The sequence below is a fragment of the Neofelis nebulosa genome, chromosome 1 (assembly GCF_028018385.1).
Source record: "Neofelis nebulosa isolate mNeoNeb1 chromosome 1, mNeoNeb1.pri, whole genome shotgun sequence".
Classification (NCBI taxonomy): domain Eukaryota; kingdom Metazoa; phylum Chordata; class Mammalia; order Carnivora; family Felidae; genus Neofelis; species Neofelis nebulosa.
The window spans coordinates 175,303,831-175,331,215 of NC_080782.1; the positions used below are offsets into that span (position 1 = coordinate 175,303,831).

General features: G+C 41.7%; 1 long non-coding RNA gene across 1 annotated transcript; it reads right to left on the reverse strand.

Moving 5' to 3' along the window:
* LOC131483488 (uncharacterized) lies at window positions 1-26,223 on the reverse strand. Its single transcript, XR_009247719.1, has 3 exons — window positions 25,875-26,223; window positions 17,335-17,417; window positions 1-65 (listed from the first exon to the last, which is right to left on the reverse strand). It is a non-coding gene; the product is annotated as an uncharacterized LOC131483488 (long non-coding RNA).
* Window positions 26,224-27,385: the final 1,162 nt, after the last annotated feature.

Consider the following 27,385-nt stretch of genomic DNA (forward strand, 5'->3'; position numbering starts at 1 on the left):
AATCTGCTTATTCAACCTCCAGGAGGAAGTGTTCTCACCATCCAAACCTTTCTACCCACTGTCCTCTGGAAAAAAACAAAACAAAAACAAAAACATGAACAATTTATGATTCTAGCGGATTTCTAGTGTCGCATAAAAGTTTCTTATAAAAATGAATATCAAAGTAACAATATTTTATTGATAAAGATCAATGAAATTAGTAGAGACGCTCCACGTTTACAAGAACTGGTTGTAATAATGTTTAGTTATTCTAGGCCATCTGTGCACACACAGAGATAGCCTCATTATATGTAAACACATAATAATACTAGTTATTAAAATTTGATTCTCTTTGTAGTGTATTCAAACAAAATGAGAAAGCATAGAGGCTAAGGTACATATTCTTTTTTTTTTTAATTTTTAAATGTTTATTTTTGAGAGAGAGAGACAGAGAGACAGAGAGACAGAGCTTGAGTGGGGGGAGGGGCAGACAGAAAGGGAGACACAGAATCGGAAGCAGGCTCCAGGCTCTGAGTCGTCAGCACAGAGCCCGACGTAGGGCTTGAACCCACAAACCGTGAGATCGTGACCCAAGCTGAAGTGGGACACTTAACCGACTGAGCCTCCCAGGTGCCCCACTAAGGTACATTTTCTATGAATGTGGAATCAGGAAAATAATTAGATGTGAAAAGAACTGTAGAGTTAAAACATTTTTTTTCCCCTGGGATATTTATAGTTTTCATGAGAAAATCCAAGATGCCCTATAGGTTATCCTAGCTACTGACTAACCTTAATCATCCAGAGCTGGCAATGTTCGTATATGGAAGTTCAGAGTCATCGAAAGCAGCAGGCTGCCTTGGGGAGTGCTCTCTGTCACACCATGTCATGCTGTCGTGCTGGCCACAATCTCTGTCAAAGTCCCTGACGTTGACGAAGCCCATAATAAATGGTAGCTTCCTGGGGCGCCTGGGTGGCGAGTTCGAGCCCCGCGTCGGGCTCTGTGCAGACAGCTCAGAGCCTGGAGCCTGTTTCAGATTCTGTGTCTCCCTCTCTGTGACCCTCCCCCGTTCATGCTCTGTCTCTCTCTGTCTCAAAAATAAATAAATAAATAAATAAATGTTAAAAAAAACCCAAATGGTAGCTTCCTTCCTTATTGGGTGAGGAAGGGGCTCCACCATCCCCACTGGAGTTTTACTTTCATAATTTATGTTTTGATTCTTTTTGAAGAAAAGAGAAAACAAGGCAACAGTTTATGGGTTTCTAGTATCTGCTAAACACTGTGCACAATAGTTCTTCGTATGTGTATACACACAGACGTATTTTTTTATATGCAGAACTGTCTTGTAGCGTTGGTTTCACCATCTTCGTTTTACCGATGAGGCAAAAGTCTCAGCTATTGAATGGACACTGCAGACTGTAGACTAGATGAGCCAAAGAGCCAATATTTAGTTCAAGTTCTTGGTTCTCCAAAGCTCATCCTCTTCTTGAGCTTTCTTATTCTCCTGCCATCAGCTTTTTCCCCATGGGACGTGGGAGCCGGTTAAAGAAACTTAAAGCCTTTTCTCTGACATATATCGAAAAAAGATGTCCAACATTCTGCATCAGCTAAGTTTGGGTTTTACGGTTGAAGCACACTTACTATTCACCCACTAGCTTTTGAAATTCCTTTGAATACAGGTAGCCCTCACTGCAGATGCAAACGGAAACCACGCCAAGTGGTTTGAATAATCAATAGGAAAAATCACGAGTGTTCCTTGGCCTTTAAAATTTTATACTGAGACATTAAAAACTCCCTTATGTCTGTTGTAAAACATTAGAAACACTGAGAATGAAAGTGTTTTCTTTGTAAAAAAAAAAAATGTATCAAGAGTAGTTTGAAGCGTGCTCACTTTCTTCTCATTGTAGAACTTAGGACACGGAGCAAGCATCTTTTCTATGCCTTGTTGAATTGTTGTGCTCCTTTCTAAACTTGGATCAGCTCTCGACGTTGTGTTCTCTGTGCCTTCAATGTCATGAAACACCTCTGAGAATTCCTTTCATGTGAAGGTTTTCTTTGCCAGCTTTGCTTCCTCTGGGACATCTTTATTTATTTATTTCTTTTATTACAACCACTTTCTTCATTTATGTTGTTGATGAGTTCACTTCCAATAAGTTCCTTCTGCTGCACATCCAGACTCTCTCAAAAGGAGGCAGACTCAACATTCCTGACACCAGCTATTGCTTCTATAGTCCTTTTATGTTTGATTTGCATTTTACTTACATGGTTATCAGTTTTCACTTTTCTTTTTCTTTACTTTCTTTCTTTTTTTTTTTTTTGGCCGTCTTTGTTTCAATTTCCTCTTTATTTCCTAAAAAACGTTTATTTATTTATTTTGAGAGAGAGAGAGATTGAGAGCAGGGGAGGGGCAGAAAGAAAGAATCCCAAGCAGGCTCCATGCTGCCAGCACAGAGCCCAGCGTGGGGCGTAATCCTGAAAACCATGATACCATGACCTGAGCTGAAATCAAGAGTCGGACACTTAACTGACCGAGCCACTCAGTTTCCTCTTTAGATCACCCTCACTGGTAAAGGCAAACATAACGACCCATACAAAACTATAATGGGGACATTTAAACCACTTTTAACCCTAATACATAAGTTAAAAGATAAAAAAAAAAAATTAAGAAGAGCTACAACTACAGAAATTTGCCCGTGGATGTATAGCATAAAACATGTTAAGTATGGGGGATAAAGGGAAAGCATAGGGAAGATGGTCAACAGTATTGTAACAGTGTTGCATGGTAACGGATGGCGGCTACATTTGTGGTACACACCTGTTGAATCGCTCTGTTGTATGCCTGAGATGAATATGATATTATGTTTCAATTATACTTCAATTAAAAAAAAAACGTAAGTATGACATCAATAACATAAAGGGTTAAAGGAGGGGGTAAACATGGGGAGACTTTGTATGTGATTGAAGTTCAGTTATCAGCTTAAAATAAACAGTTGTAACTATGAGATGTTTAATGAAAGCTTCATGGTAACTACAAAGAAAATACCAACTGTAGATACACAAAAGAAAAAGTGAAAGGAATCAAAGCATATGACTACATTAAAAAAAAACCCAACATATCACAAAGGAAGGTGTCAGGAAAGGAAGAGAGGGAAGGACGAAAGAACCACACATCAGACAAAAAAATAACAGAAGGGTAATAGTGACTTTTTACCTAATAATAATTTCTTTGAACGTAAATGGATACAGCTCTCCAATTCAAAGATATAAAATAAAATCAGGAAGTGTGATGACTACAGCTTTGCTTTTCTTGTCCAAAATTGCTTTCTCTATCCAGGGCATTTTGTGATTCCACATGAATTTTAGGAATTTTCTCTTTCTTTGAAAAATGTTACAAGAATTTTGATAGGGATTGCATTCATTCTGTAGATTTGGGGGAGGGGGGATGGCATAGACATTTCAACATTATTCATTTTCCCAACCCATTAGTATGAGATATCTTTCCATTCATTTGTGTCTTCAATTTCTTTAATCAATGTTTTATGGTACTCACTGTATAGATCTTCTACCTCCCTGGTTAAATTTATTCCTAAGCATTTTAGTCTCATTGATGCTACTGAAAATTATTTCAAATAATATTACAAAGCTACAGAAATAGAAAAGGTATGGTGCTGGCCTAAAAATAGACACAAGAGTAATGGAACATAATAGGAAGCCCAGAAATAAATTCAACTGATCTTCGACAAACGTGCCAAGAATACACAACGGAGCAGGATAGTGTCTTTAAGAAATGGTGTTGGAAAAGCTGCATATCTAAATGCAAAAGAATGAAATTGGGTCTTTATTCTACACCATGCACAAAACAACTCAAAATGGATTGAAGACTCAAACATAATATCCAAAAATGAACATTTTAGGAGAAAATATAGGGGAAAAGCTCTTTAAATATTGGTTATGGCAATGATTTCTTATATATGGTGACAAAAAACACAAGCAACAAACACAAAAATGACAAAAAAAAATCAAGCGGAAAAGCTTTTTATAGCAATGGAAACAATCAACATAATGAAATGCCAACTTTTGGAATGAGAGAAAATACTCACAAATCCTATAGGTCATGATGGGTTATTATCCAAAACATATAAAGAACTCACACAAGTCAATAGCAAAAAAAAAAAAAAAAAAAAAAAAGGTAACCCAGTTTAAAAATGGGTAATGGATCAAGTAGACATTTTCCCAAAGAAGACAAACAGATGGCTGGTGAAAAGATGCTCATCATCTAGGAAATGCAAATCAAAACTTCAATGAGATATCACCCCACACCAGTTAGGATGGTTATTATTAAAAAAAAAAAATACAAGTTTTGATAAGGATGTGGAGAAAAGGGAACCCTTATGCACTTTTTTGGGAACGTAAAATGGTTAAGCCACTATGGAAAACAACAAAATTAAAAACAATAAATTAAAAATGGAACTACCATATGATCTGACAGTCCCACTCCTGAGTATACACCCCAAAGAATGTAAATCAGGGCCTCTAAGTGATATCTAAATAATATCTTCACTCCCATGCCATGGCAGTACTATCCACAATAGCCAAGTTATGGAAACAGCCCAAGCGATCACTGACAAACGAATAAAGAAAATGTGGAATATTAGTCAGCCTTAAAAATAAAGGAGATATGGGGCGCCTGGGTGGCTCAGTCGGTTAAGCATGTGACTTCGGTTCAGGTCATGATCTTGCAGTTTGTGAGTTAGAGCCCCGCGTCGGGCTCTGTGCTGACAGTTTGGAGCCTGGGGCCTGCTTTGGATTCTGTGTCTCCCTCTCTCTCTGCCTCTCCCCTGTTCACACTCTGTCTCTCAATAATAAATAAACGTTAAAAAAATTTTTTTTAAATAAATAAAGGAAATACAGCCATTTGTGACAACATGAATGAACTTGGAGGACGTTTTGCTAAATGAAATAATCCAATCACAGAAGGACACATACTGTATGATTCCACTCACATAAACTACCTAAACTAATCAAACTCGAAGCACAGACTGGAATGGTGGTTATCAGGTGCCAGGAACAAGGGGCACCTTGCCAGGGGAGAGGGGCAAACGAGGAGTTGTTCAACTGTTCTAAAGTTTCAGTTATGCAAGATGGATAATTCTAATGGTCTGATGTCCAGCATAGCACCTAAGTCATCACTATGTATTATGCACTTAAAAATTTTAAAGTGTGGCTCTCGTGTTAAGTATTCTTATGAAAAAAAAATCCACAGAGACAGAAGGAAACTTCAGAGGTGTTAGATACATCTATTACCTTGGTTGTGGTGACGGTTTCATGGGTATATACATATGTTGAAACTCGTCAAATTATATACATTAAATATGTGCAATTTATTGTATGTTGATTATACTTTAATAAAGCCATTTTTTTGATTTGTTTTTAACAACAAGCTAAGTGCATAAAAGGAAGAGTGAATTTCCTGGACAACTTCAGAGGCTTGTTCCTGCTTTAGGCACCACGTGAAAGAGTTGTCCTCAGTCTTTGTAACACCAATTTTTAACTCTGCTCTTTGGAGAATTATTTCCATGACCATGTATTTACCCAGCTCTTGGAGTCAATGAAGAAACTGCTTTCACTAATATTTACTTACTGCTGTTAACATATCTAAATGTTGAACGGCAGCTGGCCACCCCAGTTCCCATTGGGAGCTTTTATCTTCTTTTAGAGACGATTTTGTTTGACTTTGTATCCCAGACTTTCTTCATGGTAAGTCAAGATATTCGCTCATATAAATATTTCAGGAAGGAATACAAAGAGCCTCGGAAAGAATCCTTGGAGAGGATACAGATTTAAGTCCAGATTCTCTTCCTGTGACACTTAAATTCTTTCTTCTTGTTTTCTAAACACAGTTCCAGAAATACTTCACCAGTGCAATCTCTCCAGATTTGAAGCGTCTCCCAGAGAGGGTCTAAAACAGGTCCAACCAGGGGCTGGCAGAGAGCTGCTCTTAGTCTGTGGTGTGTGTCAGGCACCATGCTCTCATTACAGTGCAGGGCTCTGTTGTGATGGAAGGAAGGACAAAGCATTCAAAATAAATATCTGGGTATTTTAAAGAGCCTTAATTATGAAAAAAGTGGCATTTTCACAATTCTTTCAACGCTGTGGAAGGAAAAGCCTTTGTGCTCAAATGGCTTATTTCCTTGATTATTTAAAGGTTCTCTGCCCGCGGAGAAGGTCTTCTCCCAGAGGGAGGCAGAACCCTTGGGTCTCAGGGGGAAGGAGGTGAATCTGAATTCCACACAGTGGATTAGTCTCAAGGATGAGCTTTGATGAAAGGAACAATGAGGATCGAATTGCATAGTAGTGATCATAAACTTCATGCTTCCAAATCCCTCTAAGCTTTGGAGTAGATGAAGTTCAGGGTCTGCTGTCTACAGAACAGACAGTCATGATTCCAGCTGTGTCCACTCCTATACTATCCACTTACTCCTTCAACGAACTGATGTTAGAGTCAAATTTCAAATAAAGGACACATGCCCTCTTTCGGTAGGCCAGAGAAGACATCTTGGTGAGAAGGAGTGAGTTGTGTGCCTTCCCAAATGAAGTTATATTGCAAGCCTGAGTTTGTTGTTTGGAAATATGGTAGTTCAATCATCTTCAGAGAAATTAATTATTCAAGGATGTTCTAAGACAGTAAAGAGAAAGTTTTTAAAGAAAAAGGGGATCAGCAATAAAGCTGTTGATGAGCAAATATTGAAACTAGAGATAATTAAAATTAATTCACCAGATATTGATTGAGCAAATACGTTATGCCAGGCAGGTCTGCCACATGCGATTGTGCAGTATGTAGACTGTGCAAAAGCATCTGGCTACTCACAAAGAAACCGTGTGAATTAGTGGAGACCCTAGAGTGAAAAAGATCTTTTAGCTCTGGGGATAGAATGGTGAGCCCAAAAGACAAAATCCCTCTCCTAATAGAGCTTGTATTTCAGTGGAAGACGCAGACACATTGGCAAGCACTTCTATAACGGAGTGTGGGATGTTGCATATGTGGAATGCCATGGGCACAGTCAAGAGGACTCTGATCCAGGTAGAGGCTGGAGAGGGCAGAAAAATAAACTAACACCAGAGGGTGAGTAGGATCTAGACAGACTCACACACAGAATGTGGGCAAAGGGAGTGTTTCAGACTGAGAGAAGGAAATTGGTAAAAACTCAAAAGTGTTCCTGAGTTTGGGATTTCCAAGACTCTGAGTGAATTCCATTTTAGCTGGAGCATCAGAAGGAAGGCTGGAGAATGAGGCTGGGGGTGGGGGTGGGGGGTAGGACAGGCAGGGCTCCCTACTGCAGAGCTCAGCTGACCATAACAAAGTGGTTGGAGCAGTGAGTAAATGTTTTTGAGCAGGAAGGGAGGGAAGCAGGGGTGACAGGATCTGTCTTTTTTTTTTTTTTAACGTTTATTTATTTTTGAGAGAGAGACAGAACACGAGTGGGAAAGGGGCAGAGAGAGAGGGAGATACAGAATCCGAAGCAGGCTCCAGGCTCTGAGCTGTCAGCACACAGCCCAACACAGGCCTCCAACCCACAAACTGCGAGATCGTGACCTGAGCTGAAGTCGGACACTTACCTGACTGAGCCACCAGGCACCCCAGGATCTGCTTTTTGAAAAGACCATAATGAATGCAAGGTCCAGACTGGTTTAAGGGGAGCAAGAGACGAGTCTGCTTTGAACACACCCAGTATTGATTTTTACTTTGGAACCATATACATTACTTCAACCACATTTAAATAAATTAAAAAGTAATTACTTAAAATGGAAAGTAAAATTAAATGGATGACCTTAACTACATATCTATTTGGAGACAAAACCATACAGAGAAGAGTTATTCCCAGTGACTTTAAAAAACAATCACTTGATTGACCCTAGTGGGATAGACCTTGAGGAAAAAAGCACTGTAAAAAAAATCCCTTAAGATTTTAGAAAAATCCCTTAAGATTTAACAATTATTTTGTTGGAAGAAATGTTAATATAAGTTTTCTGATATTTTTCTGTATGTGTCATGAACAATATCAAACAAGTAATTAAGTGAGCTTTTCAGCAGTCTTGAAAGAAGATACAAGTATCAGAGAAAGGAGGTTAAAGGAAAACTCTATAGGCCTGAATTTGAATGGCAAGTATTACTATAAATTTATGCTCTATTTTTTATTTAAGAAAAATTATATTATTATTAGACACAACGAGCAACCCATCTGCCGTGACACCATTAGTGCCCAGAGTGTCATCCATAAAGAGTGAAAGGAATCAGGGATCTTGTGAGAAGTATATTATCCTAGGTCTTGGCCCAGAATATGCACAAAATGAGTCTGGAATATCTCTTTGCACCAAAAGACACGATCTGAATTAGTTCCTGCTGGCCAAACATGAGCAAATACGACCGTTAATAAGTACGATGGATTAAAAGACAATGTCTTCGTATGTTTGGGCTACCATAACAGAAGTACCATAGAGAAGGGGCTTATAAACAATAGAAATTTTTCAGTTCTGGAGACTCAAAGTCCAAAGTCAACATGCCTGCACGGGGGGTCTGCTAAGAACCCTCTTCCTTCCGGGTTGCACATCACTGACTCCTCCTTGTGCATCACACAGAGGAGAACAGAGAGGAAGCAAGCTCTTTCCTGAGTCCTAAAAGGACACTAATGTTCATTCATGAGGGCCCCACCCTCATGACCTTATCTAATGCCAATCACCTCCCAAAGGCCCCACCTCCTAATACCAATGTGCGAGTGGGTAGAATTTCATGTGAATTTGAGGGGAGGACACGTTTATTCTAGAACACACAGCAAATGATATTTAAATGCCTGACCTCATAGATACCACAACAAACCAATAAATAAACAAAACCAAACCCTTACTGGTCAGTATGGGAGGATGAAAATGACTGACCTCGTGACCAAAGGTCCTTGAAGTCTTTAGACATATCTGAACCCTTGGGGCAAGACAGCCAGTACCGGGATCAGGATTAGACCTAAGATTTAAGCAGAGTCACCCATGTTTGTAGGGTTTCTGTTTCACAGTGTTTAACAATCCCATTTATGCTCTGGGTCCGAGAGAAAGCCCATTATTACTTAGAGCAACAGGTCTCACTCACCGAGACAATACTACCTTCCCCATTGTAAATGAAAGTACAGCTCTTTTTGGGCTGAAACCAAAATTTTTCTAAGTGATCTATGTGATCATCCATCACATAAATGAGATTTCCTAATCGTATAAGCACAAGAATTTTCCAGCATTCTAAAGAAATTGATTCCTCTCAGTTTAAATAAAAAAAAATGTGTCTCTCTTTTAAGATATAAATGGTGGAAGCTACAGAAGAACTATATCCAACACAAAAAAGAATTTCTTCCATTAATTTCCAGAGACTGTCATTTTCTTAAAGACAAAAAAACAAAACAACAACAAAAAACCGCTAATACAAATTTAGCTGGTTGGGAAAGTCTTGAACTGTGCTAAATATGTCACTGTTATTTCTTTGTTTTCCCTGTAACAACGGCAGCAAAAAATAACTATTATTGGAAAGCTTTGCAAATTAAAATGGAGCTACCCTGGGGAACCAAATAGAGTTGCTAATCCTGTATACTTAGCTGGTTAGTTGATATTTTAGGCTATATTTTTCAATGCACAGTGAAGGGCACCTGGGTGGCTCAGCTGGTTAAGCGTCCGACTCCTGATTTTGGTTCAGGTCATGATCTCATGGTTCATGGTATGGAGCCCCCGTAGGGCCCTTCACTGACAGCACGGAGCCTGTTTGGGATTCTCTCTCTCTTCTTGTCTCTGCTCCTCCCCTGCTTGCATGCCTTCTCTCTCTTTCTTTCTCTCAAAATAAATTAATAAACTTAATAGATAGATAGTTGCACGTCAAGAGACGTCCACTTAGGGAAAGTAAGAAACTGAGGGCTAAGCTAAGAAGGGACCCAGTTTGTATCGAGCACCCCACCACACATCTCCCAGGCCTGGGCCCTCTCCAGTTTGAGAGAGTTATTTGCAATCTAAACAGAAAAAGGACATTAACTTGCATTCCTAGTGCTCTTAATTAGTCTCCCTACGAATCGATAAGAAAAAACAAATAGGAAACTGTGCGAAGGATGCAAAGCTGCTTCTCACAGGACAGGAAGGCCGCTGGTCAATAAGCACATCCCACTCGTAAAGGGAGAAAAGCAGACGAAGCAGCAGTCCATTGCCATTTCCCACCTGCCTGACACGTTGGCCAAAAATTAGAAGTCTGACCAGCCGTGCCCGGGTGAGATGCGGGGCAGTGGGAACCCCACTCACTGCTTGTGGGATTAGACATCAGTCCACACATTCTGAAGGAGAATTTTGTATCGTCTGGAAGTCCTGGATTTTGTTTCTTCTTTATGATGAAATATTTTGAGTATTAAAAAAAAAAAGCGGGGGAAAATATGCAAACATCCATGTATCCGCCACCCAGAAGGAAGCATGCACGTGAAAGAAGCTCTAAATGTTTCTCCTTTTCATCCCTTTCTCCTCTTTTCAGATGAAGCCACCGTCTTGAATGTGGTGTTTGCCGTTCTGATGCTTACTTACGCGTGTATGCGTCCACACGCCAAGTCCTCGAACTCTACGCAAATGATCTTATATTGTATATTTCTTCCTGGAACTTGGTTATTTTTATTTTTGTTCTTGGTTGCACGCACCATTATCTTTTCAGGAGTGACCCATATATCCACTTATCTATACATCCATGATAGATGTAGCTGGAGTTTTTTCCTTTTAACTTTTTGCGGTGTTCCTTTGATAAATACACTGCAACTTATTTTTCAATCCACTACAGATGATCAATTATTTTTTTCCAGGTTTTTTGTGCTTTCTGTTTGGTTTGGGGTTTGCTATTATAAGCAATATTTCAATAGGCTTTCCTGTGTAGATAGCTCCTGTGAAAATGTGCATGAGTCATCCTGGGTGTGATTCGTACTCTCCTGTGGAGTAGTCTAGTTGAAAACCTCCCCAACTTGTAATGTGCATTGGAATCTTTTTCAAATGCAGATTCTGGTTCAGTGATGTCTGGGGTGGGAAGAGAAACCTCATTCTCAAAAACTCCAAGGTGATGCCAGGGTTGCTGGTCTGTGGACCACTTGGGGAGTTATGAGATATTAGTAGCCTTTTGCTTCTTAGGACACTCCTATGCCCTTACATCAGTGAGCTCATGGTGTCCTTAGGTACGCCTTAAATGCAATTGGCCTGCTTTAACTCTTTAATGCGGAAGGGACCACTTATCTCAGTATACCTTCTCCGATCAATTCAATACACCAACCATAACGGCGTTTTTAAGAGATGTGATAGAGTTTCTTTACGATGTCTTAACGTTGCCATAAGGCTCCCCTTGATTTTCACGTACAGGAGAGGTGACACGCAAGCCTTGGCTGGGCACTGGCGCTGAGCTGTCTCCGAACACAAACAGTGCTGGAGCCTGGGGTTACGAGGATGATTGCCAAGTGAACAACATGTTTTGTCCCTGGTCTTATATTTTATTCTTTACCGATTAGTGAAATTGCGTGTGTGTGTGTGTGTGTGTGTGTGTGCGTGCATGTGTTTATTTTAATAAAAAAGTAATAAAAGCACTTGGAAAAAATTAAACTGTGAAAAAATGAAACTGGATCCACCCCAGTTGTGTGGTAAGTTACATGAGATTGTAGCACTCATCTTGCTTGAGTTCCTTGCTACCTTGAGGGCTATGTGGGTCCCATGTGACATCCTTTAGGGGCCAAGGGGGGCCTCAGCTTCTGCAACAACCATATGAGTTTGAAAGCAGATCCATTCCAGGGCACCTGGGTGGCTCAGTCAGTTAAGCATCTGACTTCGGCTCAGGTCATGATCTTATAGGTCATGAGTTCGAGCCCCACCTCGGGCTGTGTGCTGACAGCTTAGAGCCTGGAGCTGCTTTGGATTCTGTCTTCCTTTCTCTCTGCCCCTCCCCCACTCTCACTCTGTCTCTCTCTCTCTCTCTCAAAAATATATAAATATTAAAAAAAAGAAAAAAAAAGGAAGGCAGATCCATCCTAGTCAAAGCTTCAGGTGAGAGCACAGTCCACCTGCCGCTGTGACTGTGCCCTCGGAGGGAGTCCAGCCAAGCCATTCCCTGACTCCTGACACACAGAAACCAGGAGATAATGAGTACGTATTGTCCCAACCATTGTAAGAACATGGATACACAGTAATAGAAAATGAATACACTACTTCCATAAATGATAAACATATACAAAATATTTATACATTTCTCTCTCTCTCTTTTTTTTTTTGTTCCAAATTTGGAAATTATTTAACATGGTCATATACGCATGTACTCTCTTAATTTCTAAGGCTGTCTTGTATTTCAGAGATTGAGGCTCCACATTTTCCTATTTAATGCACTTCTAGGTTGTTTCCCTTGGCTTTCAAAAGATCCCATTCTGTCGTCAGGGAATATATGAAAGTGGCTTCCAATGCCTAGGGACAGTAAACTGTTTTTAAACATCTATCTGCTTTAGTTCCTGCTTCCCAGGCCTTTCTGTCTTTCTAGCCTTTCTTCCACTTGAGGTTTGAACTAAGATTAGTAACCATTTGGTTTACTCACGACTAGGGTTTTTCTGGAATGCAAGATTTTTGGTGCTGACACTGGGGCAGTCCCCTCTCCCCCAAAGGGACAGTCGCCAGTCCTGCAACCCCCTTTAAAAGTTCAAACAAGGGGCACCTGGGTGGCTCAGTCGGTTAAGCGTTGGACTTCGGCTCAAGTCATGATCTCACGGCTCGTGAGTTCGAGCCCCATGTCAGGCTCTGTGCTGACAGCTCAGAGCCTGGAGCCTGCTTCGGATTCTGTGTCTCCCTCTCTCTCTGACCCTCCCCCGTTCATGCTCTGTCTCTCTTTGTCTCAAAAATAAATAAACATTAAAAAAAAATTTTAAAAAAATAAAAGTTCAAACAAAAGGAAAAGGAGGCATTCTAAGGACTGCAGGTGATTTCCTCTACGCTCAGCCAACAGTGAAGGAATAACAGTCCCCACGTCTGGTCTCCACGTTGCAGCCACGCTTGCATACCCAGCTTGGGGTTCCCTGCGAGGCCTCTGCTAAAAGTGAATATGCAAGTGTCTTTACCTAATGCAAGAATGAATAAAAGGCTTTGGATTTTCAGAGCAATCATCTACCTCTTTTTATTGGAGGGATAAACCTCTCAACCTAAAAGAATAGTTATCCACACAGGGCTTGGATTACGCCTCATAAAACAGCAAGCCTTCTATTATCACCTAAATAAAGCTGCCATCAAGCTGGAACAAAGAGGTCAGGCAGAGAAAGTCTCTGAAAACAAGAGGCTCGGCATTTTATTTTTTTATTTTTTATTTTTCTCTCAATATATGAAATTTATTGTCAAATTGGTTTCCATACAACACCCAGTGCTCATCCCAAAAGGTGCCCTCCTCAATACCCATCACCCACCCTGCCCTCCCTCCCTCCCCCCATCAACCCTCAGTTTGTTCTCAGTTTTTAACAGTCTCTTATGCTTTGGCTCTCTCCCACTCTAACCTCTTTTTTTTTTTTTTCCTTCCCCTCCCCCATGGGTTTCTGTTACGTTTCTCAGTATCTACATAAGAGTGAAACCATATGGTATCTGTCTTTCTCTGTATGGCTTATTTCACTTAGCATAACACTCTCCAGTTCCATCCATGTTGCTACAAAGGGCCATATAGTATCCAAAATCTATAAAGAGCTCACCAAACTCCACACCCAAAAAACAAATAACCCAGTGAAGAAATGGGCAGAAAACATGAATAGACACTTCTCTAAAGAAGACATCCGGATGGCCAATAGGCGCATGATGCTCAACGTCGCTCCTCATCAGGGAAATACAAATCCAAACCACACTCAGATATCACCTCACGCCAGTCAGAGTGGCCAAAATGAACAAATCAGGAGACTATAGATGCTGGAGAGGATGTGGAGAAACGGGAACCCTCTTGCACTGTTGGTGGGAATGCAAACTGGTGCAGCTTCTCTGGAAGACAGTGTGGAGATTCCTCAAAAAATTAAAACTAGACCTACCCTATGACCCAGCAGTAGCACTGCTAGGAATTTACCCAAGGGATACAGGAGTACTGATGCATAGGGGCACTTGTACCCCAATGTTTATAGCAGCACTCTCAACAATAGCCAAATTGTGGAAAGAGGTTCAGCATTTTAAAGGCTTCGGAAATGCACAGTAGGGTGGTGATGGCGGGGTCTGGAGTCTGACTGGCTCGAGGCCTGGAGGAGATTACTTCCTGCCTCTGCTTCTCTGTTTTCTCATCTGCAGGGCCTAATACAGGCAGACGTTTTGTAAATCTACATCCCACCCTGTCCCTTTTCCAGAAGAGGACACGGAGGTTCGTGCCGGGTGGTCTGAGGTGAACGCTCGTTTCAGAAGGGCGGATAAGCCCATTAGACCTTGATGACACCCGTGTCCAAGTGCACTTGGGAAGAGGCACTGAGAGGAGGCTCCAGAGCCTGGGGCCCCGCTTCCTGCCTTCAGAAAGGTGACGCCCCAGGTTTACGGCCCACATGTGAACTATATCCAGAGACAGACATTGCAAATCTGCTCAGTAGCACATTTGAGAGTCTCCACGAGGACAGATGGTTAGGGGATATTTCCTTGCGCCCAATGGCAGGATTTCTGGCTTTGTGTTTATGACTTCATGCTTCCTTGTCAGCGTTCAAAGCTATGGTTCTAAGGAATGTAAAAAAACAAAACCAAAAAACCTACACTTTCATATACTGGAAGCCCATAAATTAAGCACCTTTTAGCCTTTTCTTTCTTGGACTCAAAAAACCCAATCCACATACCATTTCCTGGGGAACTGCAGATGCATTTGTGTGGCAGCTCGAAGCCTTCCATCCACAGCTGTCATTCTGCAGTCACGGTGCTCGGAGACCCTGGGACAAAGCTGTTACCTGCGCTTGCCAGCTCAGTAGTCAGGCTAAGTGGAATAAAAAGGGGCCCCAGGCAATGAGCACCCTCCTTTCACTCATGATGCTTCTAAATAGAGGCACAGGTGCCTGTGTGTTTGCTATTTTTATTTGCAAGTGTCCCATCTGCGGAAGGGCCTTTAAAACAACAACAACAAATGGGCTTTCGTTGGGGAAGGAAAACAAAATTGTCCGTTGAGAGTAATGAAAGTTTACTGCTGATGACAGAAGCCATTAAAGATTTTTCAATGTTTATTTATTTCTTTATTTGAGAGAGACAGAGAGTGTATGAGTCGGGGAGGGGCAGAGAGGGAGGGAGGGGGAGACAGAATCCTAAGCAGGTTCCATGCTTAGCACAGAGCGTGACTCAGGGCTCAATCCCACCACCAACTGTGAGATCATGACCTGAGTCCAGCTCCAGAGTCAGATGTTTAACCAACTGAACCACCAGGTGCCCCTGTTAAAGACTTTTAGAATAGACAGGAATCAGGGGTCTCCCATGTGTCACACCACAAGGTGTGTTATCAAAAAGAGAGATGTGGTTAAATGACTGTTCCTGGGCCACAGGGACAGGAAAGGAGCCAGAGAACCTTCGAGGAACGGCCGACAGACTTCCCTTTGTCTGGGGGCTCAGAGGGCAGAAGAAACAAAGGGGGGTGGTAGCCCATGTGGATTCCTTCGGTACATTTTATCTTCTTACCTCCCTTTTTTCCCCACTCCCACACCCTGGCCCTGAGACCTTTTAGTGACGGGCCTTCTGAGCCCGCAAACCTATCATGTATAGGTTTATATAGCCACCTTACGAGGAAGCTAGGATTGCATCCCTGAAAATGTCACTCAAGGTTTTTGCAGGAATCATTTCAGTCTCCTTGGTTACTTGAAGCCATCCAGGTGACGTGTGTGTTTTTCACAAGCACGTGCTGCGAGGAAGCAGTTGAGAACCCAAGTGTCACAAGCAGCAGGGTGTGCACTGCCCACGTTCAGCAGCAATGGCAGTAGAAGAGGCAAACTGATATGGAGTTGATAAGTAACTCAATAATGATGCATATTTCCGCTCTGGAATTTTTCACTGTCCTCAGTCATTTGTTCATTTACCAGATATTTATTTGGCCCTAGCCATCATGCCCCTCATGTTCCCACTTTCTCTGCAAACACCTTTAATTCCCTTGCTCTCTACCTGCCTGGTCGATACCAATACTAGAGAAACCAAATATCCACTTATTCCATTCCTGCAGCGGAGTAGCCAAACATTGGCTTAGCAAAGCACACAGTTTCATGTGTTTGTCTCGCTTTGAGTCATGTTCATACATTTCAAACGGGCATACAATGCTGCTTGCTAATCTTATTATAGATCCCTAATGGTCTCTTTCCCATTCCCTAAAGTGACTTTTTAACACATTGCCCTCTCTCCTCAAACATCTTGCTTCCCCTCCTCCCCCTTCACTCTCAACAAATGACCTTGCTCTAAAGTTCTAAGAGAAATTAGAAACAATGAAACAGGAATTTCTTGTGCTTCCCTCCACTAGATTCACCATGAGCCTAAGGTTTGCACCTGCGCTCCAAGGGTCGTGAATAAAGTATCTCTTCAGATGTCAACACATGTCTACCTACCATCTTCTCTCCCCTTTTCAAGAACATCACTCGTGTAAGTATCCCTTCTTTCTCCGGGATCATTAGTTTCCTCTTTGTACCAGATCATTCTAATGTGAAACAGAAGTGCCTCCAATCCTTAATAAAATATAAGATAGAACCACAGAATCCTCTCTCGACAATCTACCAATCTATTAGTGTTCCTTACCTCCCCAAGCAAACATTCGTGCAAGGGCTGGCCAGAGTTCCTCTCTTTACTACACATTGGGACTCCGCTAACACTGCTAATTAAAATTCCTGAGGATCCTGACTTTGCCACATTCTTTCTCTATTTTTGCCTTACCTGATTTTTACGGAATAGTTGATGTGATCAGACATTCTATCCTTCTTCAAACACTTTTTCCCCTTGGCCTCTGTGATAGCACACTCTCCTGATTTTTCTTTTATTTAGTTGTGGCCATTTATTCAGAGTCACTCATTCTTAGTCTCCTTTGTTGACGGATGCTCTTCTGCTTGGCCTTAAATATTGGAATATTCCAAGGGATATGTCTGGGACTCCTCCTCCCAAATGATACTCTCCTTAGGTTGTTTCAAGTGTCTCATTTCAATGTCATTTATAGGATAAAAAGTCTCACCTTTGTGCATATACAGATCTTTTACACGCCAGACTCTTGCATCTAATTGATTACGAGATGCCTTTACTTAGTAACGTATCTCCCAGTCTTTCCTATATCAGTGACACTTGCAACTGAAAGTCAAAAAACAGGATGAAGTCTCTTTTTCCCCTACCCATCATTTTGAATTCATTAGAAGGCTCTGAAAATTCTTCCTCCAGAACACATCCTGAATCTCTCCATTTCTAATGCTACAACCTGAAAGAAAGCCAACATCATGACTTCTCTAGATTATTCCATTAAGCCCTCAATGATCTCTCTTCTTCCAGGTAGGTATTATCTTTATTTAACATATGAGGACACTAAAGCTCCACAAGGTCAAATGACTTTACACATTCATTCAGAAATATTTCTGAGCACCTGTTTTGTGCTGCCAGATGCTTGTCTAAGTTGCAGGATATAATGGCAGTGCCAGTGCTATCTGACGCTAAAGCGCTGTTCTCAGTCTCACATACCATATTGGTATCGGATCAGGAATGTGCCAGAACATTCCTTCTAGTACAAGAAACAAATACATAGAAAATACACTGGTATGTAAGAACGTCACATGCTTTATAATAGCAGAAATATACTAACTCAACCTGAGTGCTTTGGGAAGTTTACCTAAGGGAGCCAAACTGATCTATTTCTATTGGAAATTTCTCCCAAGGATCCTGACATCTTTTCCTTTACCAAAGTGGCTTTCTCTTCCTGGCCTACCTTGTAGATCACATGCCTGGCTAATGACTACTTAACTCTGCAAAAGCATTACCTTATCTAGGAATGGTCTACCCTTGGCCTATCCATGTCAACAAAAGTTCTCTTCCTCTGTGTTCCTTAGTTGATGCTTATTATATTGTATTGCAATTTGGGGTTTATACCTACAAATAACTTTGTGAAATCCTTTAAAAAATAATAGGTACAATTGATAAATCTAGATGGAGATACTTGAAAAATGCATAGGGAACATCTAACTATCTAACTTTCCTTTGCAAAACCTGACACTCATCACCGTGTTCTCTCTTACTAGCCTACATGTCTTGAAAACTAAAGAAGCTTAAAATGTGTATTCAGTACAGGGTTGAATGAAATGTCATCCATATCAGTCACTACACAAGCCTGGAAAACAAATACAAGCCCTTCTCTTTGATCTTTCCAATGAATCACGAGACTCATTTGCCTTTCTTAGCAGAATGGTGCTACAGTGGTGGTGGTGACACTTCCGAGGGCAAAGCAGAAATCTGAACCAACTTGGCCCCGCACTCCAGGAAGTGGAGACTCTGTAAGGATGTTGCTGAAGATTGAGCCATCCCAGCCATCAAAGAAAGTGGGAGCTAGTTACTTTGTTTGCACGTGTATGTATTTTTTTATTCCGAACGACTCGGATTTTAGTCTGTTTTTTTTTTTTTAATTTTTTTTTTTTAACGTTTATTTATTTTTGAGACAGAGAGAGACAGAGCATGAACAGGGGAGGGGCAGAGAGAGAGGGAGACACAGAATCGGAAACGGGCTCCAGGCTCTGAGTGGTCAGCACAGAGCCCGATGCGGGGCTCGAACTCACGGACCGTGAGATCGTGACCTGAGCCGAAGTCGGACGCTTAACCGACCGAGCCACCCAGGCGCCCCCGGATTTTAGTTTTAATGGTTGCTGCATCTCCTCATTCAAGGCTTTTCATCTGGAATTCATCTCTATTCAAACAAAGTTGGGTTTATGATGCTTGGCACAGCAAGCAAGACCACACATCATGGGGAAAGCCCCGTATTTCAGTAGGAGAGTGTCTGAACGGATAATTAGTAGAGGATGTGGGCTCTACCGAACATCAGGATGTTCTGGCACATTCCTGATCTGATACCAATATGGTATGTGAGGGGGTTTGGGGGGAAATTTAAGGAAGCAGGAATGCTCTCTGCATAGGTCACTGTCAGAAGGCAGGGGTAATTCTATAATCGAGCATGTCTTTTAAAAATTATTTCTTTCTTTCTTTCTTTCTTTCTTTCTTTCTTTCTTTCTTTATTGTTGAGAGAAAGAAAGCGAGAACGATTAGGGGAGGGGCAGAGAGAGAGGGAGAGAGAATCCAAACAGGCTCCAGGCTGTCAGGGCAGAACCCTATGTGGGGCTCAAACTCGTGAACCATGAGACCATGACCTGAGCCAAAATCAAGAGTTAGATGCTTAACAGTATGAGCCACCCAGGCACCCATATATAATTGGGTATCTTAATACATTTTATATCTAGAACCAAAAAAAAAAAAAAAAAAAAAAACCAAACAAAAAACAAAACAAAGAAACAAAAAAAAACCACAAACAAACCAAAGAGTGAGGTTAAAGCATTAATTGGTAAAGGTGAGGTAGTTACTCAAGTTTGCCAGGAGAAGGGGACTGAGATATTATGAATTATAAGAAATGTACATATCTGATATTCACCCACATTTTTTGGGTGGCTCACATTTGGGGCCATTGCCTGAGTAATACCCATAGGGTATGCAGGGCAAAACCAGATGTACGTCTTTGTTCAAGTTTCTAGAACTGCTAAGTCAGCCCTTGCTAGCAAACCACCAAATCATCACCTGGCTGGACAGCAGGAACCAGCTGGCTTTTGGAGGGGTAACGTGGTACCAATGCCATCTCTGGGGTCCACCCCAGACTCTGAAGCTGGGATGCTTGGGTTTGAAGGCTCACGTTCCCACCCATTTCCTAGCTTTGCACATCTATGCTCTGTTTCCTCCACTAAAATAGTATACACCTTGTAGGATTATTGTAAAGATTGAATACTTTCATGCATGTGAAGTTTCTAGACCATTGAATGGCATATTGCCATCTGTGTTACTTCTCAATCCCACCACGCACACACATTCCTGGAATCCTTGGACTCCATACCTGAACTCAGTGGTTAGACAAACCCAGTTAGAGCTCCCAGGGCTGCATGGTTAGACAAACCGGATTAGCACTTTCCAGTGAGGGGCAGGGGTCGTGGTGAGTAGGCAGGCCTGTCACGTGGTATTTGTGGAGTTGCAGAGATCAGAGTCTGAATCTGGCATGAGGAGTCTGAATTGATTCTGCCAGTCCCCTGGGTCCTACACAGGGTGCCTGTAAGGCAGGGGTCATGGACCATGTGCAGATAAACACACTCTTGAGTGCAGTGGGCCGGAAGTGCCATTTTTCCAGGCCTCTTTCTTTCCAATGTGCATTTTCACACACAATAGATCCCAATAAAGCCTGTAAAACTGCCACAATTTCCCCATTTTAGGAAAGGCCAGCCTCCCATTATAGGGAGGGGCTGTGTGCAGCAAGCATTAGTGCTGTAAATCACAAGGATGGGCTCTGCACACAGCGACTCCTTGCTTATAAGCCTTTTAATGTCTTCTTCCGTCACTGTGGCGTATGTTATTTACTCTCTGCCGGAGCTTTGGCTTCTGCCCTTCTGCTGACCATAAAAGTAATAGCCTATGTTTGTGTACAATGACAAATCAGAGAAAGCAAATATTATACCTGTGGAGTACAAATCCACCTGAACTCCTTTTGATCCCTATCACAAGGTTAGGTTATTTGGATGTGTCAGAGTAAGAGGATTTGGCTCTGTTTCCTTATGAGGGTAGATCTTACGAGCAAGCAGAGCAAATAGGCAAATACAGTTTGATTTGAGGGGTACAGACAAGGGCCTCTGTCCAGCTCCCCATTCTCCACAACATGTGCAAGTATACTTTTAATCTATGTGCAATTGACTGCTTTACTCAAGAGCGTACAGTTTGAGGGCGGTCAGCTGGTCTTTCCTATTGATCTATTGCCAGATTTCAGACCTAGGGGCATTTGCATTTCAAGGAATGCCAAGAGTTTAAGTTGAAGGAATACATCTCCAGTTGTGTAATTCAACCAACAGTTAGTCTGTGGTGGAGGTATTTGCTGGAGCCTGGCAGGTTGAGGTCCAAGGTTTTGGGCTACAATTTGCTATGCACGTGAACGTGGGTTCGTGCCCACTCAGATTCTAAAAGATACAGACAATTGATTTTAGACCATTGAGGGACCATTAGTCCCATTGTGGTCACTATATTCTGTTTTGGTTCAGTTGTATGCTTATTATTCTACATCATAAGCAAAAATCTCCCAGTATGGCTCATGATGAAAATAATTTAATTGTCAGCTTGATGGAAACTCAGAAATTCCAACATCCCACCTCCTAAGAACCTATGCTAATTTCTAGGAGAAAATTCCCAATCGGGTAGACTATGAGTGTGGAGAAGGCTTTCCTGGGGCTGTGTTCTAAGGGAGGCCCATGTTCTGACCCTGGGGAAAGAAACTATAGACCCAGGTCAACTAGTAACCACAGCTGAACAACCATAGAAACAGAGGAATGGAACAAGACATGCCCTGGAAGGATTGAGTTGAGAAGACATGACTCTGGGCAGGAGATTCAACCCTGTCATGAAGTCTGAAACATCCATTAAAGTACTCTACCTACAGTAACGAGGACTTATGAATGTGCAAGTATAGTTTTAATCTATGTGCAATTGACTGCTTTACTCAAGAGTGTACAGTCTGAGGGAGGTCAGCTGGCATTATATTGGAAAATAACACATTTCAGGGGCAACTACAACATGTATTTCTGATAGCTAAATTTTAATCAACCCACAGTATTCATTTGTATACCAAATGTCAGAAAGGGGTCTTATTGGTGAAAAAATATTGATCTATTGACTAGTATGAGGACTTAGAAATGGGATCTGATTGGTAAAATTCAAGGTTTCCAAGACATGTAGGTGAGCTAAGATATTTTGGAGACACCCCTGCATTCCCTGCATCCCCCACATCTCACATGGCAAGGGTATAAAACCCAGCGAGGTCGGTAATCTGCTTATGCATGCATAACCCCTGAGATCCCCAAATGGTCCTTCATCCAGCCATCAGGAGGATTTCTGAACATCTGACTAACTTTATATCCCAGAGTACTATGTCTGCAATGTTATGTTTGGCTCAAGAGAATATTTCATGCAAAGTAAGGGCAGAACATTTAGAAGGACCAAGAACCGGACCCTCATTGAACTTACTGAATGCTAATTATTCTTTCCCGCTTGCTTAATGTTGATTTAATAAATGTCTGACATGTGGATTGGCATTTTGACCTGCTCTCTTTAGAGTATGGTAGTGAGGTTATGGATAAAAAGCCATTCTCATCTAACTTAGTCATTTTGGGGTAGCTTCTAGTCTCTACCACAAAAACTAAAACAAAAAAACACAAAGAGTTGGACATTACTATTTTTTCACCTGTTCAAGATGTAGTCTGAAACCTAAGGATCTGTGGGAACATTTCTCTAGGGACATAGGGAAAGGGAAGGGATAACCGGATGGGGTCAGAAAAAGCTTCAAGTCTTTAGAGGGCATTGAACAGAAACACAGCACTGAAGGGAGTCAGAGGAACAGGTTTTCCCTTGGTTCTGCCACTAAACAGTTCTTTGTGGTTGGCTTATCCTCTTGGACTCCATTACTCTCAGCTGTGTAAAATAAGGAAGATGAATAGAAAAAGCTCAAAGGTTCCCTCTGGTTCTCAAGTTCTAGGTGTTCCAAGGGGTACAAGCAAACGGATCTCTCCACCTTCTGGGTAAGTCACCAGGAAGGTAATTCTATCCCAACAGATTGAGCCCCCTGCCTGACGTTCAGGTAATAACTGGAACCGCACTTTGGTGAACACTCCTCCTTTTCAATAAAGTATTATTAGAGGACAGTGGGAAACTGCAAACATTTACAATTCATTGAAAATGAATTTCATTGATAGCTTTCTGATAGCTGTTAACACTTCATGAACTAGAATGTTGATCATTCTTCCATGACTGGAAGGGGAGGTAAGAAGGAAAAGAAGCAAGGGGTCATTTTCATCAGTGGTACAGAAGTGAGGACAGGAATGGGGGAGGAGGTATGTTGAGGGGTGTTCAGGACACGTGTAAGCACAAGTGGTGGTTAGTCAAAACCTGGACATCCAAGATTCCTAGGTTGCCTGGGGAATGAGAAAGGGAAATTGGGAAAGGAGGGACAAAAAAGGCACAGGTGATTACCAAGTGGATTTGCCTAGGGGTTACCTCTCCCCCAACAGGCCCTGTGCCATTACAGAAGCCACTGATGAACCCTGAATTTAGATTTGAGAGCAGAGAACACTATCCAGAAGGGGAGAAGGCACTGCCGTCTTGGGATTCCCCAACCTTCCAGCTCTCTGCCACCTTTCCTCCAGAAGCGAATGCTTTCTCCTTCTCTTTGCTTTGTGAGCTGACTCAATGGGAAGGCCCAGGTTAACAGGGCCCACCCAGTTAACAGGTGTGTGTGTGCAGAGCCATTTTTGGTTGAAATCTGCTTCCCCTGTCGGCAGTTCAGAAGGAGACTCCTGGTCTCATCTGGGCCCCCAACAGAAGCTGACATGGCATCAGCCTTCCGGTGCTCGAGGTAAGATGGCAACATTCCAAACACACTTCACAAATCTTGCTCGGGGAGCATGGGCACAAGCTGCCTCAGGAGCCTACCGTTGGAGAACCTATCAGTCCCAGAGAGGGCAGCAGCCATCCTGCTTTCTTAGTGATCATCCAGCCCTATCTCTTCTGCCAAGAATATCTTCCAGAAGCTTTCTAAGATGGGGGGAGTGAGAGGGAAATTAGAACTTTTGCATATCTGAGCTCACTTTCATAGTCCCTACTCACACTTTATTGATCACTTGGTGGGTATAGATTTCTGGATTGAAAATGATTTCTCATTTTAACTTTGAAGGTGATGCTCCATGATCTGCTAAGCTTGTAATGGTAGCCTTGAGAAGTCTAAAGACATTCTGGCTCCTTACCCTTTGCTTTTTGTCCCTGGAGCATTTAGGGATATTTCATCACACTGCAGTATTTTGGCATTTGGCAAAGATATAACTTGGTATTGCTGTCCTTGCTTTAATTATGCTGGGGACTCATTTTCCTCATTTCTCAGAAATCTTATCATATTTCATTGATAATGTCTCTATTTTCTCTGCTATTCCTTTCTTGAATGCAATTTTAGCTGGATGTTGTACGCCCTAACTTGATGACCTAAATCGCTTATATTTTCTCTTCCATTTTTCCAGCTTGGTTTTGCTGTTATTCTGTTTGATGTTTTGTAAAGTATATGTTTTCAATAACTTTGATTAAGTTATATTTTCATTCCCCACAAAGTGCTCAGTTTAGAGTTTATCCCTTACTTTCCTATTTCAGTCTAGGCACGTTTTCTTTTTAGTAGTGTCCTTTCAGTCAAAAGATTCTCCAAAAGGATAAAGACACACACCAAACAGACAAAACCCACAAGTCTACAGAAGTGTCTTGACACTTGTGAAATACACACGATACTCTTCTACTTCAATGTCCCTTTTGTGGCCACATGAGTTGAGATACTCTTGTGGTTCTCGTGGCCTGCCCTGAAGCTTCTATCCTACCTCTAAAATGCTGTTTCTAGCAGAAGTTTCAGGAAACAACCGAGTTGTCACCAAATCCATAAATGGAAGTGTTATGCAATCACTGTAGTCAAATGGATGAGCAAAGCCCTAACTAGCAGCTGCTTTAAAACATTGATTCAGAGTATGGCAAATCAGTACTCCAGAGTGGGGAAAGTATAGTCATGATCCTTCTGCTGAGTTTCATAGTTATAATCCAGAACGTATCACTTTTACCGACTCCAGAGGATCAGAAAAGCCACTGAAATGATCATGGTTGTTGTAAATTTTTTCTTACTGGGTAACACAAGCTCAACGTTTAACTGTAGCCATGTCCATGTACCTATACTCTGTTGAGATTCATTTTCACAAGGAAATATATTTTTTTCTGGTTTTTGTTCTTTGGGGTGTTGAGATCTGGAATTCATAACTGCAGATCTAAGAATGCACACAGCCACAGGCAGTTCCCTATTTAAAAGATAGATTCCAAATTGGCGTTTATCTCCAGTTCCAGAGTTGGAAAGTGGGTAGCAGCCTATAAGTGCCTCCCTGCTAGGAAAAAAGAGTTCCCGGGGTCAAGGAGACCAGGAGAAAGCAAAGACAGAGGTTGGCAGGTTGTCTGAGAATTACGGAGTTTCAAATATGCACCTTTCTGTCTCTATAGACACAAAAGTAAAAGAAAAAGTGTTGTAAAGGCCCTATTCTCTCTGAGTATGAGGGGTATTTCTGTACTGTGAGTCTGTCCACTGGGAAATCTGATTTCAGCCAGTAAATCATGTAGAATGTGGCTCAACAACTCTTCCTTATCCTTTTCTCAGCTTCACTCCAGAGAAGCAAACTTACTAATTCCATGAAGACCAAATATTTCCATTAGGATAATAATACGGATCCCATAACTGTGTTATCACACTACTGGGCATTTATTCCACGGAAATAATTCTAGAAAAGAAAATATAGTTTTACCTGTTCTTCACAGAAAAATTATTTATAATTGCAGAACTACTGCGGTGAGCATTTGTGTCACACAGGGGAATGGTATGTAAATGATGCTATTTCCTTAATGGGTCATTAACAGTAATAACTATTAAAACCATGTAACTATTAAAACCATGTAACAGTAAGAAAAGAGATTTGCAGTTAAGTTTTAGTGAGAAAGGAACACAAAATATCACCTATGTGATGATTGCCAATTTTTAAAATGTATTTATATGGACTACGATGAGAAATAAAAAACAAAAATAAAGAATATTTACCAACAGTTGCTGGTGGAAGTTTGGTCGGTGTCTCTTTGTTGTTATTTGTCAAATAGTGGTCACCGTGGAATCTCATTCTGGAACAGCCGTTCTGCAGAGAAGCAATTGGGAATCCCTGGCCTCTGATAATACTTCCTGGGTATGTTTCATGGTATACTAGTTAGGTCTAGGATACTAAGATATTCCATGAAAACAATACAAAGCAAAACAACAAAGAAAATACTTTTGACCAAATGAATGTTAAATCCATTTGCTCTCAAAAATGTTACTGTAGGGCTCCTTAGAGACTTAGATATGCTAATATAGAACATGAAGTTCCCAGAAGGGAAATAAATATGCAGTCTTTTCAAGACACCTCAGGCTACACAGATTCCCACCCTCTCCCCTAGCCCCACCTCCCTGTCTCCTCCCTCCCCTCCACCTGCCTCACACACACACACACACACACACGCACACACAGGCATTCTGCAGGACTAGTGTCTTGCTGAGCAAGCTGTGGGTCATTTCTGATTGGGTTGGCGCATTTCCTTGGCTGTGCCAGAACTAAACAAACACTTCTCCAGGGTTCATCGTCTAACATAGTAGCTGAGCAATTTCTTTTCATCTTTCAAGGTCTCCCTTGAGTGTCACATCCTCTATGAGAACCTTCCCAATCCCTCCAGGCAGAACTGATGTTCCTTCCTCTCACTCCCCTTCCACTTTGCCTTTGTTATTGCACACTTTATTCTTTGGCAATTATTTGTGTTTGTTCTTCAGCTAGAAGGGCTGTTTTCAGTCCTCCTTGTGCTTCAGAATCCACTGGGGACCTTAACATAGTACAGATGCCCAGGAACGACCCCCAGAGATTCGGGTTCTTTGGGTCTGGAGTGAGACCTTGGCAAGGTCTGATGAGGACCACTGGGAGAAAGAATCAGCTCCTTAAGGCCAGGTGTGAGTTTCATTGATCTTTGTATTACTACTGCCTGTCACTAATGGGCAGGCACAAACTTCTGCTAAATCAATGTGCCCTAGCGAGAAAAGAGGAAATGCTTACTTAAACACTGGTTGTTAAATTCCTCTTAGGGAAATGACATGTTTTGAGTAGCGAGGTTCCTTCGTTTGCCATTTTAGTTATGGAAAGACGGCTGTGGAAGCGTCCAGGAGATGAGGAGAGAAAGGACACAAAAGGTCAGCATGTGAGAGACTATGAGGAGTGAGTGGTCCTCTGGTGAGAACCAAGATGCCCGATGTTCAATGTTAAGTTTTCAGTTTTGCCTCATTGCCACACCCTGCTGTTGCTCTCAAACTTTAAGGAAAGAGCATTCCAGCATAACGCTCTGAAGTTCAACCGGTCAGGGCCTGGGCTGGGCTATCGCTTGAGTTTTGTCGGAAAAGAAGAGAGGCCAGAGCCTGCATTAGGGTGAGGTGAGTGTGGTGCTTAGGGCACCAAAAACTCTGCAATCAAGATAAATACTATTTTGATGCAGTATTAAAAAAAATCAAGATGGAAACAAAAATAAGTCTATGATCAA